Here is a 16,649-nt window from a genome sequence, read left to right as displayed (position 1 = left end):
ATTGTGTCCCGCACCTGGCTCGGAGGGTCCTATGCCCACAGAGTCTTGCTGATTGCTAGCACAGCAGTCTGAGATCACGCTGCAAGGCGGCAACGAGGCTGGGGGAGGGGCGCCCGCCATTGCCCAGGCTTGCTTAGGTAAACAAAGCAGCCAGGAAGCTCGAACTGGGTGGAGCCCACCACAGCTCAAGGAGGCCTGCCTGCCTCTGTAGGCTCCACCTCTGGGGGCAGGGCACATACAACCAAAAACTCAGCGAGAACCTCCACAGCCTTAAATGTCCCTGTCTGACTGACAGCTTTGAAGAGAGTAGTGGTTCTCCCAGCACGCAGCTGGAGATCTGAGAACGGACAGACTGCCTCCTAAAGTGGGTCCCTCACCCCTGAGCAGCCTAACTGGGAGGCACCCCCCAGTAGGGACAGACTGACACCTCATTCAACCGGGTACTCCTCTGAGACAAAACTTTCAGAGGAACTATCAGACAGCTGAATTTGTGGTCTCACGAAAATCCGCTGTTCTGCAGCCACCGGTGCTGACACCCAGCCAAACAGGGTCTGGAGTGGACCTCTAGTAAACTCCAACAGACCTGCAGCTGAGGGTCTTGTCTGGTAGAAGGAAAATTAACAAACAGAATGGACATCCACACCAAAAACCCATCTGTACATCACCATCATCGAAGACAAAAAGTAGGCAAAACCACAAAGATGGGGAAAAAACAGACCAACAAAACTGGAAACTCTAAAAAACAGACCACCTCTCCTCCTCCAAAGGAACGCAGTTCCTCACCAGCAACGGAACAAAGCTGGATGGAGGATGACTTTGATGAGTTGAGAGAAGAAGGCTTCAGACGATCAAACTACTCTGAGCTACGAGAGGAAATTCAAAACAATAGCAAAGAAGTTAAAAACTTTGAAAAAAAATTAGAAGAATGGATAACTAGAATAACCAATGGAGAGAAGGGCTTAAAGGAGATGATGGAGCTGAAAGCCAAGTTTCGAGAACTACGCGAAGAATGCAGAAGCCTCAGTAGCAGATGCGATCAACTGGAAGAAAGGGTATCGCTGATAGAAGATGAAATGAATGAAATGAAGAGAGAAGGGAAGTTTAGAGAAAAAAGAATAAAAAGAAATGAACAAAGCCTTCAAGAAATTTGGGACTATGTGAAAAGACCAAACCTACGTCTGATTGGTGTACCTGAAAATGATGGGGAGAATGGAACCAAGTTGGAAAACACTCTGCAAGATATTATCCAGGAGAACTTCCCCAATCTAGCAAGGCAGGCCAGCATTCAGATTCAGGAAATACAGAGAACGCCACAAAGATACTCCTCGAGAAGGGCAACTCCAAGACACATAATTGTCAGATTCACCAAAGTTGAAATGAAGGAAAAAATGTTAAGGGCAGCCAGAGAGAAAGGTCGGGTTACCCACAAAGGGAAGCCCATCAGACTAACAGCTGATCTCTCAGCAGAAACTCTACAAGCCAGAAGAGAGTGGGGGCCGATATTCAACATTCTTAAAGAAAAGAATTTTCAACCCAGAATTTCCTATCCCGCCAAACTAAGCTTCATAAGTGAAGGAGAAATAAAATACTTTACAGACAAGCAAACGCTGAGTGATTTTGTCACCACCAGGCCTGCCCTAAAAGAGCTCCTGAAGGAAGCACTAAACATGGAAAGGAACAACCGGTACCAGCCCCTGCAAAAACATGCCAAATTGTAAAGACCATCGAGGCTAGGAAGAAACTATAGCAACTAACGAGCAAAATAACCAACATCATAATGACAGGATCAGATTCACACATAACAATATTCACGTTAAATGTAAATGGGCTAAATGCTCCAATCAAAAGACACAGACTGGCAAACTGGATAAGGAGTCAGGACCCATCAGTGTGCTGTATTCAGGAAACCCATCTCACGTGCACAGACACACATAGACTCAAAATAAAGGGATGGAGGAAGATCTATCAAGCAACTGGAAAACAAAAAAAGGCAGGGGTTGCAATCCTAGTCTCTGATAAAATAGACTTTAAATTCATAAAGCAAGTCCTCAGTGACCTACAAAGGGACTTAAACTCCCACACAATAATAATGGGAGATTTTAACACCCCACTGTCAGCATTAGACAGATCAACAAGACAGAAAGTTAACAAGGATATCCAGGAATTGAACTCAGCTCTACATAAAGTGGACCTAATAGACATCTACAGAACTCTCCACCCCAAATCAACAGAATATACATTTTTTTCAGCACCACACCACACCTATTCCAAAATTGACCACATAGTTGGAAGTAAAGCTCTTCTCAGCAAATGTAAAAGAACAGAGATTATAACAAACTGTCTCTCAGACCACAGTGCAATCAAACTAGAACTCAGGATTAAGAAACTCAGTCAAAACCGCTCAACTACATGGAAACTGAACAACCTGCTCCTGAATGACTATTGGGTACATAATGAAATGAAGGCAGAAATAAAGATGTTCTTTGAAACCAACGAGAACAAAGACACAACATACCAGAATCTCTGGGACACGTTCAAAGCAGTGTGTAGAGGGAAATTTATAGCACTAAATGCCCACAAGAGAAAGCAGGAAAGATCCAAAATTGACACCCTAACATCACAATTAAAAGAACTAGAAAAGCAAGAGCAAACACATTCAAAAGCTAGCAGAAGGCTAGAAATAACTAAAATCAGAGCAGAACTGAAGGAAATAGAGACACAAAAAACCCTTCAAAAAATTAATGAATCCAGGAGCTGGTTTTTTGAAAAGATCAACAAAATTGATGGACTGCTAGCAAGACTAATAAAGAAGAAAAGAGAGAAGAATCAAATAGATGCAATAAAAAACGAAAAAGGGGCTATCACCACCGATCCCACAGAAATACAATCTACCATCAGAGAATACTACAAACACCTCTATGCAAATAAACTAGAAAATCTAGAAGAAATGGATAAATTCCTCGACAAATACACCCTCCCAAGACTAAACCAGGAAGAAGTTGAATCTCTGAATAGACCAATAACAGGTTCTGAAATTGTGGCAATAATCAATAGCTTACCAACCAAAAAGAGTCCAGGACCTGATGGATTCACAGCTGAATTCTACCAGAGGTACAAGGAGGAACTGGTACCATTCCTTCTGAAACTATTCCAATCGATAGAAAAAGAGGGAATCCTCCCTAACACATTTTACGAAGCCAGCATCGTCCTGATACCAAAACCTGGCAGAGACATAACCAAAAAAGAGAATTTCAGACCAATATCCTTGATGAACATTGATGCAAAAATCCTCAATAAAATACCGGCAAACCGAATCCAGCAGCACATCAAAAAGCTTATCCACCATGATCAAGTGGGCTTCATCCCTGGGATGCAAGGCTGGTTCAACATACGCAAATCAATAAATGTAATCCAGCATATAAACAGAACCAAAGACAAAAACCACATGATTATCTCAATAGATGCAGAAAAGGCCTTTGACAAAATTCAACAACCCTTCATGCTAAAAACTCTCAATAAATTAGGTATTGATGGGACGTATCTCAAAATAATAAGAGCTATCTATGACAAACCCACAGCCAATATCATACTGAATGGGCAAAAACTGGAAGCATTCCCTCTGAAAACTGGCACAAGACAGGGATGCCCTCTCTCACCGCTCCTATTCAACATAGTGCTGGAAGTTCTGGCCAGAGCAATCAGGCAGGAGAAGGAAATAAAGGGTATTCAATTAGGAAAAGAGGAAGTCAAATTGTCCCTGTTTGCAGATGACATGATTGTATATCTAGAAAACCCCATTGTCTCAGCCCAAAATCTCCTTAAGCTGATTAGCAACTTCAGCAAAGTCTCAGGATACAAAATTAATGTACAAAAATCACAAGCATTCTTGTACACCAATAACAGACAAACAGAGAGCCAAATCATGAGTGAACTCCCATTCACAATTGCTTCAAAGAGAATAAAATACCTAGGAATCCAACTTACAAGGGATGTGAAGGACCTCTTCAAGGAGAACTACAAACTACTGCTCAATGAAATAAAAGAGGATACAAACAAATGGAAGAACATTCCATGCTCATGGGTTGGAAGAATCAATATCGTGAAAATGGCCATGCTGCCCAAGGTAATTTATAGATTCAATGCCATCCCCATCAAGCTACCAATGACTTTCTTCACAGAATTGGAAAAAACTACTTTAAAGTTCATATGGAACCAAAAAAGAGCCCGCATTGCCAAGTCAATCCTAAGCCAAAAGAACAAAGCTGGAGGCATCACGCTACCTGACTTTAAACTATACTACAAGGCTACAGTAACCAAAACAGCATGGTACTGGTACCACAACAGAGACATAGATCAATGGAACAGAACAGAGCCCTCAGAAATGATGCCGCATAGCTACAACTATCTGATCTTTGACAAACCTGACAAAAACAAGAAATGGGGAAAGGATTCCCTATTTAATAAATGGTGCTGGGAAAACTGGCTAGTCATATGTAGAAAGCTGCAACTGGATCCCTTCCTTACACCTTATACAAAAATTAATTCAAGATGGATTAAAGACTTATATGTTAGACCTAAAACCATTAAAATCCTACAAGAAAACCTAGGCAATACCATTCAGGACATAGGCGTGGGCAAGGACTTCATGTCTAAAACACCAAAAGCCATGGCAACAAAAGCCAAAATCGACAAATGGGATCTCATTAAACTAAAGAGCTTCTGCACAGCAAAAGAAACTATCATCAGAGTGAACAGGCAACCTACACAATGGGAGAAAATTTTTGCAACCTACTCATCTGACAAAGGGCTAATATCCAGAATCTACAATGAACTCAAACAAATTTACAAGAAAAAAACAAACAACCCCATCAAAAAGTGGGCAGAGGACATGAACAGACACTTCTCAAAGGAAGACATTTATGCAGCCAAAAAACACATGAAGAAATGCTCCTCATCACTGGCCATCAGAGAAATGCAAATCAAAACCACAGTGAAATACCATCTCACACCAGTTAGAATGGCCATCATTAAAAAATCAGGAAACAACAGGTGCTGGAGAGGATGTGGAGAAATAGGAACACTTTTACACTGTTGGTGGGACTGTAAACTAGTTCAACCATTGTGGAAGTCAGTGTGGCGATTCCTCAGGGATCTAGAACTAGAAATACCATTTGACCCAGCCACCCCATTACTGGATATATACCCAAAGGACTATAAATCATGCTGCTATAAAGACACATGCACACGTATGTTTATCGCGGCTCTATTCACAATAGCAAAGAGTTGGAACCAACCCAAATGTCCAACAACGATAGACTGGATTAAGAAAATGTGGCACATATACACCATGGAATACTATGCAGCCATAAAAAATGATGAGTTCGTGTCCTTTGTAGGGACATGGATGAAACTGGAAAACATCATTCTCAGTAAACTATCGCAAGGACAAAAAACCAAACACCGCATGTTCTCACTCATAGGTGGGAATTGAACAATGAGAACTCAGGAAGGGGAACATCACACTCCGGGGACTGTTGTGGGGTGGGGGGAGGGGGGAGGGACAGCATTAGGAGATACACCTAATGCTAAATGACGAGTTAATGGGTGCAGGAAATCAACATGGCACATGGATACATATGTAACAAACCTGCACATTGTGCACACGTACCCTAAAACCCTAAAGTATAATAATAAAAAATAATAATAATAAAAAAATATATATTTATAGGGCATATCACATTATCTAGAGTAAAAACATATAAAAACATACTCTGTGGGAGGTCTCTTTCCCACCCTTGTGTCTCACCTAATTTCCCTTTTCTTCCCCTCCACACATAATCACTTCTCTTTGTTTTATATTCTTCTGTATTTTTTTTGCAAATAGAAGCAAATAGGATATACAGAAATGAATATCCTCCTTTCTTCTTCATAAAGGTAGCTTACTATAGTCACTGACTTTGCTTATGTTTTTTATTTAATATCTAGAGATTTCAATAATACCAATGTGTATGTAAAGCTGCATAGAATTTCATTACCTGGCTATATCATAATTTGTTAAACCAGTCTCCTGTCAATTGACATTTAGGTTGTTTCCAGTTTTTTATTATTATTCATAATGCTGTAATGTACATTTGTCATTTCACATGGATGCAAATAAGTAAAGACCAAAGTAAAAAGGCTGTATAATGTAAATTAATGTAATTGTTTAAAAATTCATTACAATTAACTTTGAATACTATATATTATAGTTCACTTTTAATTATTCAGGAGATTTATCAATCATTTATTCATTCATACATTCATTGAATAAATTTGAGCTCTTACTATGTAAAAAAAAAAAAAAAAAATCAAATCAAAATGGATTAAAGACTTAAATCTAAGACTCAAACTATGAAACTACTAAAAGAAAACATTGGGGAAAATCTCCAGGACGTTGGTCTGGGCAAAGATTTATTGAGTGATACCCCAAAAGTACAGGCAACCAAAGCAAAAATGAACAAATGGGATCACATCAAGTTAAAAAGCTCTGCACAGCAAAGAGAACAATCAACAAAGCAAAGAGACACCCCACAGAATGGGAGAAAATATGTGCATACTATCCATCAGACAAGAGATTAATAACAAGACTATATAAGGAGCTCAAAAAACTCAATAGGAAAAAATACAATAATCCAATTTAAACATGGACAAAGATCTGAATAGACATTTCTCAAAAGAAGACCTACACTTTGGGAGGCCAAGGTGGGCAGATCACGAGGTCAAGGGTTCAAGACCAGCCTGACCAACACAGTGAAATCCTGTCTCTACTAAAAATACAAAAATTAGCCTGGCGTGGTGGCACGCACCTGTAATCCCAGCTACTCAGGAGGCTGAGGCAGGAGAATCACTTGAACCCGGGAGGCGGAGGTTGCAGTGAGCTGAGATCATACTACTGCACTTCAGCCTGGGTGACGGAGCAAGACTCCATCTCAAAAAAAAAAAAAAAAAAAAAAAAAAAAAGAAGACCTACAAATGGCAAACAGGTATAGGAAAGGGTGGTCAACATAACTTATCATCAGAGAAAAACAAATCAAAATACAATAAGATATCATCTCACCCTAGTTAAAATGCTTTTATCCAAAAGGCAGGCAATAATAAATGCTGGTGAAAATATGGAGAAAAGGGAATTCTCATATGCTGTTGGTGGGAATATAAATTAATACAACCACTGTGTAGAACAGTTTGGAGGTTCCTCAAAATCTAAAAATTGAATTACCATATGATTCAGCAATCCCACTGTTAGATATATACCTAAAAGAAAAGAAATCAATATATCAAAGAGATCTCTGCACTCCCATATTTATTGTAGCACTATTCACAATAGCCAAGATTTGGAAGCAACCTAAGTGTCCATCAACAGATGAATACATAAAGAAAATGTGATACTTATACACAATGGAGTACTATTCAACCATACAAAAGAATAAGATCCAGTCGTTTGCGACAACATGGATGGAACTGGATGACATCATGTTAAGTGAAATAAGCCAGGCACAGAAAGACAAACCTCACACCTTCTCACTCATTTGTAGAAGCTAAAAATTAAAACAGTTGAACTCATGGAGGTAGAGAATAGAATGATGCTGGGAAGGGTATGGGGTGGGAGGATGAATTGGAGATGGTTAATGGAATAAAAATATAGTTAGAATGAATAAGAGCAAGTATTCAATAGCACAAGATGACTACAGTCAACAATAACTTATTGTACATTTTATAATAACTGAAAGAGTATAATTGAAATGTTTATAACACAGAGAAAGGATAAATGCTTAAGGTGATAGATACCCAATTTACCCTGATGTGATTATTACACATTGCACACCTATATTAAAATATCTCATGTACTCCATAAATGCATACACCTATGTATCCATAAAAATAGATAAAATTATTTTTAAAAATACACATTCCTAGAGCAACCAAAGGTAGATCTCTTGATATCTGTTAAGATGTCCAAATTCACAACATCATAATGACACACAATATCTTTCTTAAAATATGACCTTCCCTGGGCATGGTGGCTCACGCCTGTAATCCCAGCCACTCAGGAGGCTGAGGCAGGAGAATAGCTTGAACCCACAGTTGGAGGTTGCAGTGAGCTGAGATCGCACCACTGCACTCCAGCCTGGGAATACTTCACAAGTTTAAGAATTTTAATAAATACCATTAAACAGGCCAGGTGCAGTGGCTCACGCCTATAATCCCAGCACTTTGGGAAGCCAAGGTCGGTGGATCACCTGAGGTCATGAATTTCGTGTTTCTCTACTGAAAATACAAAAATTAGCCAGGCATGGTGGCGGGTGCCCGTAATGCCAGCTACTCAGGAGGCCGAGGCAGGAGAATTGCTTGAACCAGGGAGGCAGAGGTTTCAGTGAGCTGAGGTCACACCGTTGCACTTCAGCCTGGGCAACAAGACCAAAACTCCATCTCAAAAAAAATAAAAATAAATAAATAAATAAATACCATGAAACAATAGAAAAAAATTATGTTTATATGCTTTTTTCCCTGGAAGAAGTTCCATAACTTTTAAAATATTCCCAAAAGGGTCCATGTTCCATCAAAAGTTTATGAACAATTGAATTTAGTGGTGACTCAGATATATAATAGGAACAAGCCCAGAATATACCCATAAGGAAAAAAACATGGAGCTGGATTCATGAAACCTTGCCAGTGAATGAAACAGTGTGACACTCCAAAACCTCCATTTTCTTATTTTCTTATGAGGAACTAGACATGTCTTAGACCTGTCTTAGACGAAAATGGGGCAGCAGCTCAGCAGACAGTTATTTTTCCAGAAATCATGTCGGTACGCTTCTCCCCTTCTTCCATAAAAGACTCCTCCCCATTGGCATTTGATCTAAGGTGAACAAGTCAGAACAGTTCCCTGAGACTTTTCAGGCTGAAGCTGAGAGAAATGATACTCTTTTTTTCTATTCGATCACTCTCCCAAGTAGCTGGGAATACAGGCACCCGCCAACAAGCCCGGCTAGTTTTTGTATTTTTACTAGAGATGGGGTTTCACCATGTCGGCCAAGCTGGTCTTGAACTCCTGACCTCAGTTGATCCACCCGCCTCGGCCTCCCAAAGTGCTGAGATTACAGGCATAAGCCACCACGCCTGGCCTTTTAATGGTTTTTTTTTTTTTTTTTTTTTTTTTAATTATCAAAGGAAAGCCTATGAGAATGGCACTACCGTGGTTGGAAAGAATGTACATAACAATGTACATAAGTCAGAATTTTGGCCAAAAATACAAAAGCCACATATGACTCATCATTTGTATTTGGCACTAGGAGACATGATTTCAAATGTGCTGATAATGACAATGTTCTTTAGAAAAATTCAAAGATTACACACAGTATTTTATGAATCTGCCAACAGATAGAAATCTTGATGAAACATATCAAATTTGTCCTTACAACTGCCTTTGAAAACATGACTGTTACAGACCACATGTTTGTGTCCCACAGAATTCATATGTTGAAACCTTAACCCCCAATGGAGTGCTATTAGGAGGTGAAGACTTTAGGAAGTAGGTAGGTCATTTGGGTGAGGCTCTCCTGATGAAATTAGTGCTCTTCTAAGAAGAGACTCAAAAGAGCTTGCTTCCTCTCTCTATTTCATACCCTATAAAGGTACCACAAGAAGATGACCATCTGCAAACCAGGAAGCAGGCCTTCACTAGACACTGGATCTTGGACTTCCCAGCCTCCAGAACTGTGAGAAATAAATCTCTGTTGTTTAAGCAACTAGCATATGGTAATTTGTTATGGCAGTCCAAACTGACTCAGACAGACGGGAATGCCAATAAACACTATTAAAGCAATTAGATTTAACTTAGATAAGCTATAGAATACATTAGCAAAGATAAGTAAAACAACAGAAGAAGACCCTCAACAAATTGCAGCCTTTGTCAGAAAATGAAATTACTTCTGTGTTAGTTCTAGCTCTAGTTATTTGATATGAATTGTTGCTTACTATTTACTATTACAAAAAGAAACAAATCTAAATGTGGATATTTTATTTTAAAAAGAAATTTAATTGTTATTTTAGAGTGAATGAGTTTTCTGAATAAAAAAATACATGTTAAAAATGCAACTAAAGTAGCATTTCAACAAAACAAAGAAATTAGAATAAAACACAAAACCATTGGCATGGATATGAAGGAAAAGATTCACCTATAAATAATCCTGAAACGAATTTCTCTAGAGACTATTTTCTGGTTGTCTGAGATAAAGGCACAATCTCAATTGAGACTAACAACTACAATGAACAAAGAAAACGTGTTTAATTTATAATAGTATTAAGTCAATAATACACAAATTATTTGAAAAATCTTCATTAGACCACATTATTTATACTGAAATAAAGGCAAGAAAAATAAATTTTATGGGCCAGGCACAGTGGCTCATGCCTGTAATCCCAGCACTTTAGGTAATTTGTTATGGCAGTCCAAACTGACTAAGGCGAGGCAGGCAAGTGGATCCCCTGAGGTCAGGAGTTCAAGACCAGCCTGGCCAACACAGCAAAACCCTGTCTTTACTAAAAAGTGCAAAACTAGACAGGCATGGTGACAGGTGCCTATAATCCTAGCTACTTGGGAGGCTGAGGCAGGATGATTGCTAGAACCTGAGAGGCAGAGGTTGCAGTGACCCAAATCATGCCACTGCACTCCAGCCTGGTCGACAAGAATGAAACTCTGTCTCAAAAAAATAAAAAAATAGGCCGGGCGTGGTGGCTCATGCCTGTAATCCCAGCACTTTGGGAGGCCAAAGCGGGCAGATCACGAGGTCAGGGGATCCAGACCATCCTGGTTAATACGGTGAAACCCCGTCTTTATTAAAAATACAAAAAATTAGCCGGGCATGGTGGCGTGCGTCTGTAGTCCCAGCTACTCGGGAGGCTGAGGCAGGAGAATGGCGTGAACCCGGGAGGCGGGGCTTGCAGTGAGCCGAGATGGTGCCACTGCACTCCAGCTGGGGCGACAGAGTGAGACTCTGTCTCAATAAATAAATAAATAAATAAATAAATAAATAAATAAATAAATGTTATGACGTAAGTATTTGATAAATCCTTTAAATTTTCTGCTATGGAATAGTAAATACAGAAAAGTACACAAGTCATACATATATAGCTCAGAAAATTTGCAGAGTGAATAGTAATCAGCACCCATTTCAAGAAACTGAATATTGTATCTGTCTTAATTTTATTGCTCATACAATCATCTCAGCCCATAACAGAAGACCCGGACGTGTGTGATAATAACTAAATTCAGTTGTCATTGATATTTTGCCAACTTTCAGTTTTACTTTACGTGTATTTTTCTATTTGTCATCATAAAGATATATTTGTCAAGATAGGGGGATAGAACATATGTAATAACACTTAGCTGTCTTGATTGATGATGTCTAGATATTTAGTGGGTCTCCGTTATTGGACTTTATCCTAAGCTCCACAAAGATTATGGCTGGTCCTGACCATGACTTCCACTTCAAAATGTCCTCTGCACATGGCTTCTTTAACTCTTCTGCACCTGGCAGATCTAGGTATAAAGAAGCTTTGCCTGCCCATCTGTTTCCCTCCCAGACCCCAGTCTAAATTTGGTGCATGCTGTTATTCTATCACATAAGCCTGTATTCTTTTTTGTAGCACCTACCACAGTCCATAACTGCATATGTATTTGTGAGTTTCTGTGTTAATGTTTGTCTCCTCCGCCAGCTTAAAAGCTCCATGAGGTGAGGAAGTTTGTCTCTTCTCTCATCATTTTATACCCAGCATGTAGCTCATAGATGGTACTCATAAATATTTATTAAATGAATGAGAAAATGAATAAACTACACATTGAGGGCTGGCTCATAGCTCTATCTCCCTAGCCTCTGCTCACTCCTGACTGCCACAACTCTATTAGTTGTCCAGCTGCATCATAAGGCATCTCCACCTGGATTCTCACAAACACGTCAAATTCAACATGTCCAAAGTGAAATTCAACATCATGCCCCCTACTAAAATTAATTTCTCCTCCTGCATCTCTAGCTCAGAGAGTGTAAGTACCACCTGCACCAGTCTAAAACCAGGGAGTGGCCAGGTACGGTGGCTCACGCCTGTTATCCCAGCACTTTGGAAGGCTGAGGCAGGTGGATCACCTGAGGTCAGGAGTTCAAGACTAGTCTGGCCAACATAGTAAAACCCCATCTTTACTAAAAATACAAAAATTAGCTGGGCATGGTGGCACCCGCCTGTAATCCCAGCTACATAGGAGGCTGAGGCAGGAGAATTGCTTTAACCCAGGAGGCGGAGGTCGCAGTGAGCTGAGATCGTGCCACTGCACTCCAGCATGGGCGACAGAGCAAGACTCCATCTCCAAAAATAAATAAATAAATAAAACCAAGGAGTGACCTTTTCCTTCCCTCTATCTTCTAGTCTTCCAATGGTCCTCACCTTTCTGTCCTCTAGGTACCTTCCGCTAATGCATCCCTCCAACTCATGTTCTTTGATTTACTGCAACAGCTGTTGAACCACTCCTCACATTGCTAGCAAAATAATCTTTCCAAAATGCAAATTTAATCAGGTCCTTCTTGTGCTTAAAACCTTCCAAAAAACTGGAAGGGTGGGAGTTAGTAGAAGTGAGCTGAATTCTTCATCTTCATAGTGGAGAGTCTGTAAATACTGTTCGGTTTGACAAACCAAGAAACAAGGATATAAACATATTGAGAGTTATGGAGGTAAATGGAAACTGTTAAAAAAAAATGGTAACCTCTGAAAAATAGAACCGTGGGACAGGGGACAAGGAGGAGGAAGACATTTAGTTTTCATTTTATAGCGTTCTGCAATGTAAGATTACTGGTTATATATTATAAATAATTTTTAAGCAAATTTTTAAAATTATATATTTTATTAGCTTTCCCTTGCCCTTGAGATAAGCCCTAAATTCCTAGGAATAAAGAGTTTGTCTTAATACAGGTGGTCTCATCTCTTATACTCCCTTGGACTTAACCTACTCTCCAGCCACCCGGAATTCACACATTGAACTCCTCAAAGGCATCGTACTTGTGCTTTTGCACAAGTTAGTCTCTCTACCTGAAATGTAATTCCCCGCTTCGTCACTTGCCTAAGCCTCCCTTGTTCTTTAAGATTCAGCTGCTGTCATCTACAAATACTTTCCTGAGCCTCCCCAACTCCTTGCATGGTTAGGTGATGCCCCACCTTTGAGCCACAATAGCTCCCTATGTTTAGATCTATCATAGACCTGAAAACCATGTGAAAAGCTTTGTGTCTCCCATGGCCTGGGAGCTTCTTGAGGACAGGATCTATATCTAACTCCTGTGACAAGTGCAGTGCCTGGCATGGAATGGATACTTAATAAATGCTGATGAATAAACAAAGAAACAATAAGCTTACATCTTACATCTATTCATCTCTAAAATGAAGGAGTTACAAGCAAAAGAACAGTTTCTTTGAAGTGATTCTACATTAAAAAGCTGACAATACAACTGAAAAAAAAAATGGGCAGAGGATGAGTAGACAGTTCACAGAAAAAAAAATAAAAATGACTCTTATGAGAAATGAAAAGATGATGAACCTGATTCATAAAAATGAAACAAATCAACTCAATGATAAAATATTAGGCCGGGCGCAGTGGCTCAAGCCTGTAATCCCAGCACTTTGGGAGGCCGAGGCGGGCGGATCACAAGGTCAGGAGATCGAGACCATTCTGGCTAACACGGTGAAACCCTGTCTCTATTAAAAATACAAAAAAAAATTAGCCGGGCGTGTTGGCGGGCGCCTGTAGTCCCAGCTACTCGGGAGGCTGAGATAGGAGAATGGCGTGAACCTGGGAGGCGGAGCTTGCAGTGAGCCGAGATCGCGCCACCGCACTCCAGCCTGGGGGACGGAGCAAGAGTCCGTCTCAAAAAAAAAAAAAAAAAGATAAAATATCATTTCAAACTATCAAATTGGCAAAGATCAAACATGTTAACACTGTGCTAATGAGAATAAATAGGGTAAAAGGCTCTCTCATATGTGACTGATGGGAGTGTATATCAATATAACCTCTGTGCAAAGCAAATTGGCAATATTTCTAAAAATTAAAAATGTAAGTACTCCTTCTCAAAGCTATTCTATTTCCCACAAGTTTGAAAAGCTGTGTATTGCTTTTCGGGGCCAGATTGGAATTCCACTCCACAATAGTCTTTCACCTCTGAACTTGAATTGCATATCACTTAATTAGAGCTTAGTATATCCTACTTTTATGACCAGTTATTTCCCCAACCTAGTAGTAAATTGCTAAGGTCGAAATTATGTCAAATCTCTTTCTGTCCTTCTCAGTGCCCATCACTAAACTGAACACATGTGTGGCCAGTTTGTGTCCTTTTCACAGGACACAAGCAGGAAATCCCCAAGGCATTCTAGAAGCTAATGTGTTATCCCAGGACCCCCAGAGAAGATCAGTGTTACCAGAGGTGCCACTGCCAGAATCAAAGAGAGACTGAAAGGATGAAGATCTAGGCCCAGTATCTACTTTGGTCTTATGATAACATTTCATTAGAAGAAAATTTTAAATATAAGTATACTTTGAATTTTTAAACATGACTTTTTTTTTGAGATGGAGTCTCGCTCTATTGCCCAGGCTGGAGTGCAGTGGCGCCATCTCGGCTCACTGCAAGCTCCGCCTCCTGGGTTCATGCCATTCTCCTGCCTCAGCCTCCCAAGTAGCTGGGACTATAAGCGCCCGCCACCAGGTCCGGCTAATTTTTTTTGTATTTTTAATAGAGACGAGGTTTCACCGTGTTAGCCAGATGGTCTCCATCTCCTGACCTCGTGATCTGCCTGCCTTGGCCCCCCAAAGTGCTGGGATTACAGGTGTGAGCCACCATGCCTGGTCTAAACATGACATATTAAAAAAAAAAAATTTTTTTTTTTTTTTGAGACAGAGCCTCGCTTTGTCTCCAGGTTGGAGTGCAGTGGCGAGATCTCGGCTCACTGCAATCTCCGCCTCCCAGGTTCAAGCAATTCTCCTGCCTCAGCCTCCTAAGTAGCTGGGATTACAGGCACGCACCACCACGCCCAGCTAATTTTTGTATTTTTAGTAGAGACAGGGTTACACCATGTTGGCCTCCATCCCCTGACCTCGTGATCTGCCCACCTCGGCCTCCCAAAGTGCTGGGATTACAAGCATGAGCCACCACACCCAGCCTAAAATATTATTTTACAACTACAAAAACTAATCTCCTCTACAGGCCCCTGGAGTTTAGGCCAGCATTAGGTAACACAGGGGTAGAAAGAGATCACTGAACTAGGAGAATCATGGAAGATTTTACTGATATGTTGTATTTTATATTACCAGGAAGTGAGCCAGTTTTCTCATTTTTCACATACATACTTTAATTCAAAATACAAATATTGGCTGGACTTGGTGGCTCATGCCTGTAAACTCAGCACTTTGGAAGGCTGAGGTGGGCAGATCACTTGAGGTCAGGAGTTCGAGACCAGCCCGGCCACATGATGAAACCCCGTCTCTACTGAAAACATACAAAAATTAGCTGGGAGTGGTGGCGGGCACCTGTAATCCCAGCTACTCGGGAGGCTAATGCAGGAGAATTGCTTGAACCTGGGAGGCAGATGTTGCAGTGAGCCACTGTACCACTGCACTCCAGCCTGGGTGACGGAGTGAGACCGGGTCTCAAAACTAAAAATAAACAAACAAAAAAAATACGAATAATTTGGTTCCTTCCTGGAGGTGCTCCTTCTCAGCAATGCGTATGACAAAAAGAAGGGAAGAAGAAAATCTTGATGATCTCTTGTGGGGGTCTTTGTATCCTCTGCTGTTCTGTGACTTATAATGCTTCCCAAAGAAGCAAATTGTCCAAATTTCATATGTCAGTGGACGTGGATATTGTCCTAAATGTGGTAATAACATTTAGTTATTCATGGTTATCAGCGATTAATAATTGAACATGTCAATAGAATAAGATACTATTGAGTCAAATCCTTTGTATCCCCCAAATAATAGAATCTATTAGTATTTATACACATCAATAAATATGAAGTTATCAGAATGCTTTAAACTTCATGCAATAGAAAATCCAACCCAAAAGAGCTTAAACAATAAAGTTATTTATTGTCTCACATGACAAGAACTGGAAGGAAGGAAGGAAGGAAGGAAGGAAGCAAGGAAGGAAGCAAGGAAGGAAGCAAGGAGAATTCAAGTCGGCTCAATCTGCAGCTCAATAATGTCACCAAGATCCAGGTTCCTCCCCTCTTTCTGCTCTTCCTGCCTCAGCATGTTCTCAGGCCAATTCCTCCCCTGGTCCCAAAGAGGCTATATCAGATACTGCTTGCAGACACAACATTCTATAGCAGAAAGGAAACTGTTTATTTCCAAACATCTCTTTTTAAAGAGCAAGGAGAGGCTGAGCACGGTGGCTCACACCTCTAATCCCAGCACTTTGGGAGGCTGAGGCAGGTGGATCACTTGAGGTCAGGAGTTTGGGACCAACCTGGCCAACATGGTGAAATCCTGTCTCTACTAAAAATACAAAAATTATCCAGGCATGGTGGTACATGCCTGTAGTCCCAGCTACTCAGGAGGCTGAGGCACAAGAATTGCTTGAACC

At 40.4% G+C, this 16,649-nt stretch overlaps 1 long non-coding RNA gene across 1 annotated transcript in view; it reads left to right on the top strand.

Moving 5' to 3' along the window:
- LOC134737412 (uncharacterized) overlaps window positions 1-9,812 on the top strand; it is a 66,932-nt gene extending 57,120 nt beyond the window's left edge. Inside the window, exon 5 of the long non-coding RNA XR_010122300.1 lies at window positions 9,672-9,812. This is a non-coding gene — a long non-coding RNA (uncharacterized lncRNA). The remainder of the gene's footprint in view (window positions 1-9,671) is intronic.
- The last annotated feature ends 6,837 nt before the right edge of the window (window positions 9,813-16,649 follow it).

This window comes from Symphalangus syndactylus, chromosome 8 (assembly GCF_028878055.3).
Source record: "Symphalangus syndactylus isolate Jambi chromosome 8, NHGRI_mSymSyn1-v2.1_pri, whole genome shotgun sequence".
In the NCBI taxonomy this organism is placed as follows: Eukaryota; Metazoa; Chordata; class Mammalia; order Primates; family Hylobatidae; genus Symphalangus; species Symphalangus syndactylus.
Note: the sequence above shows the minus strand (reverse complement) of the source record. Positions and strands in the feature narration are given on the sequence as shown.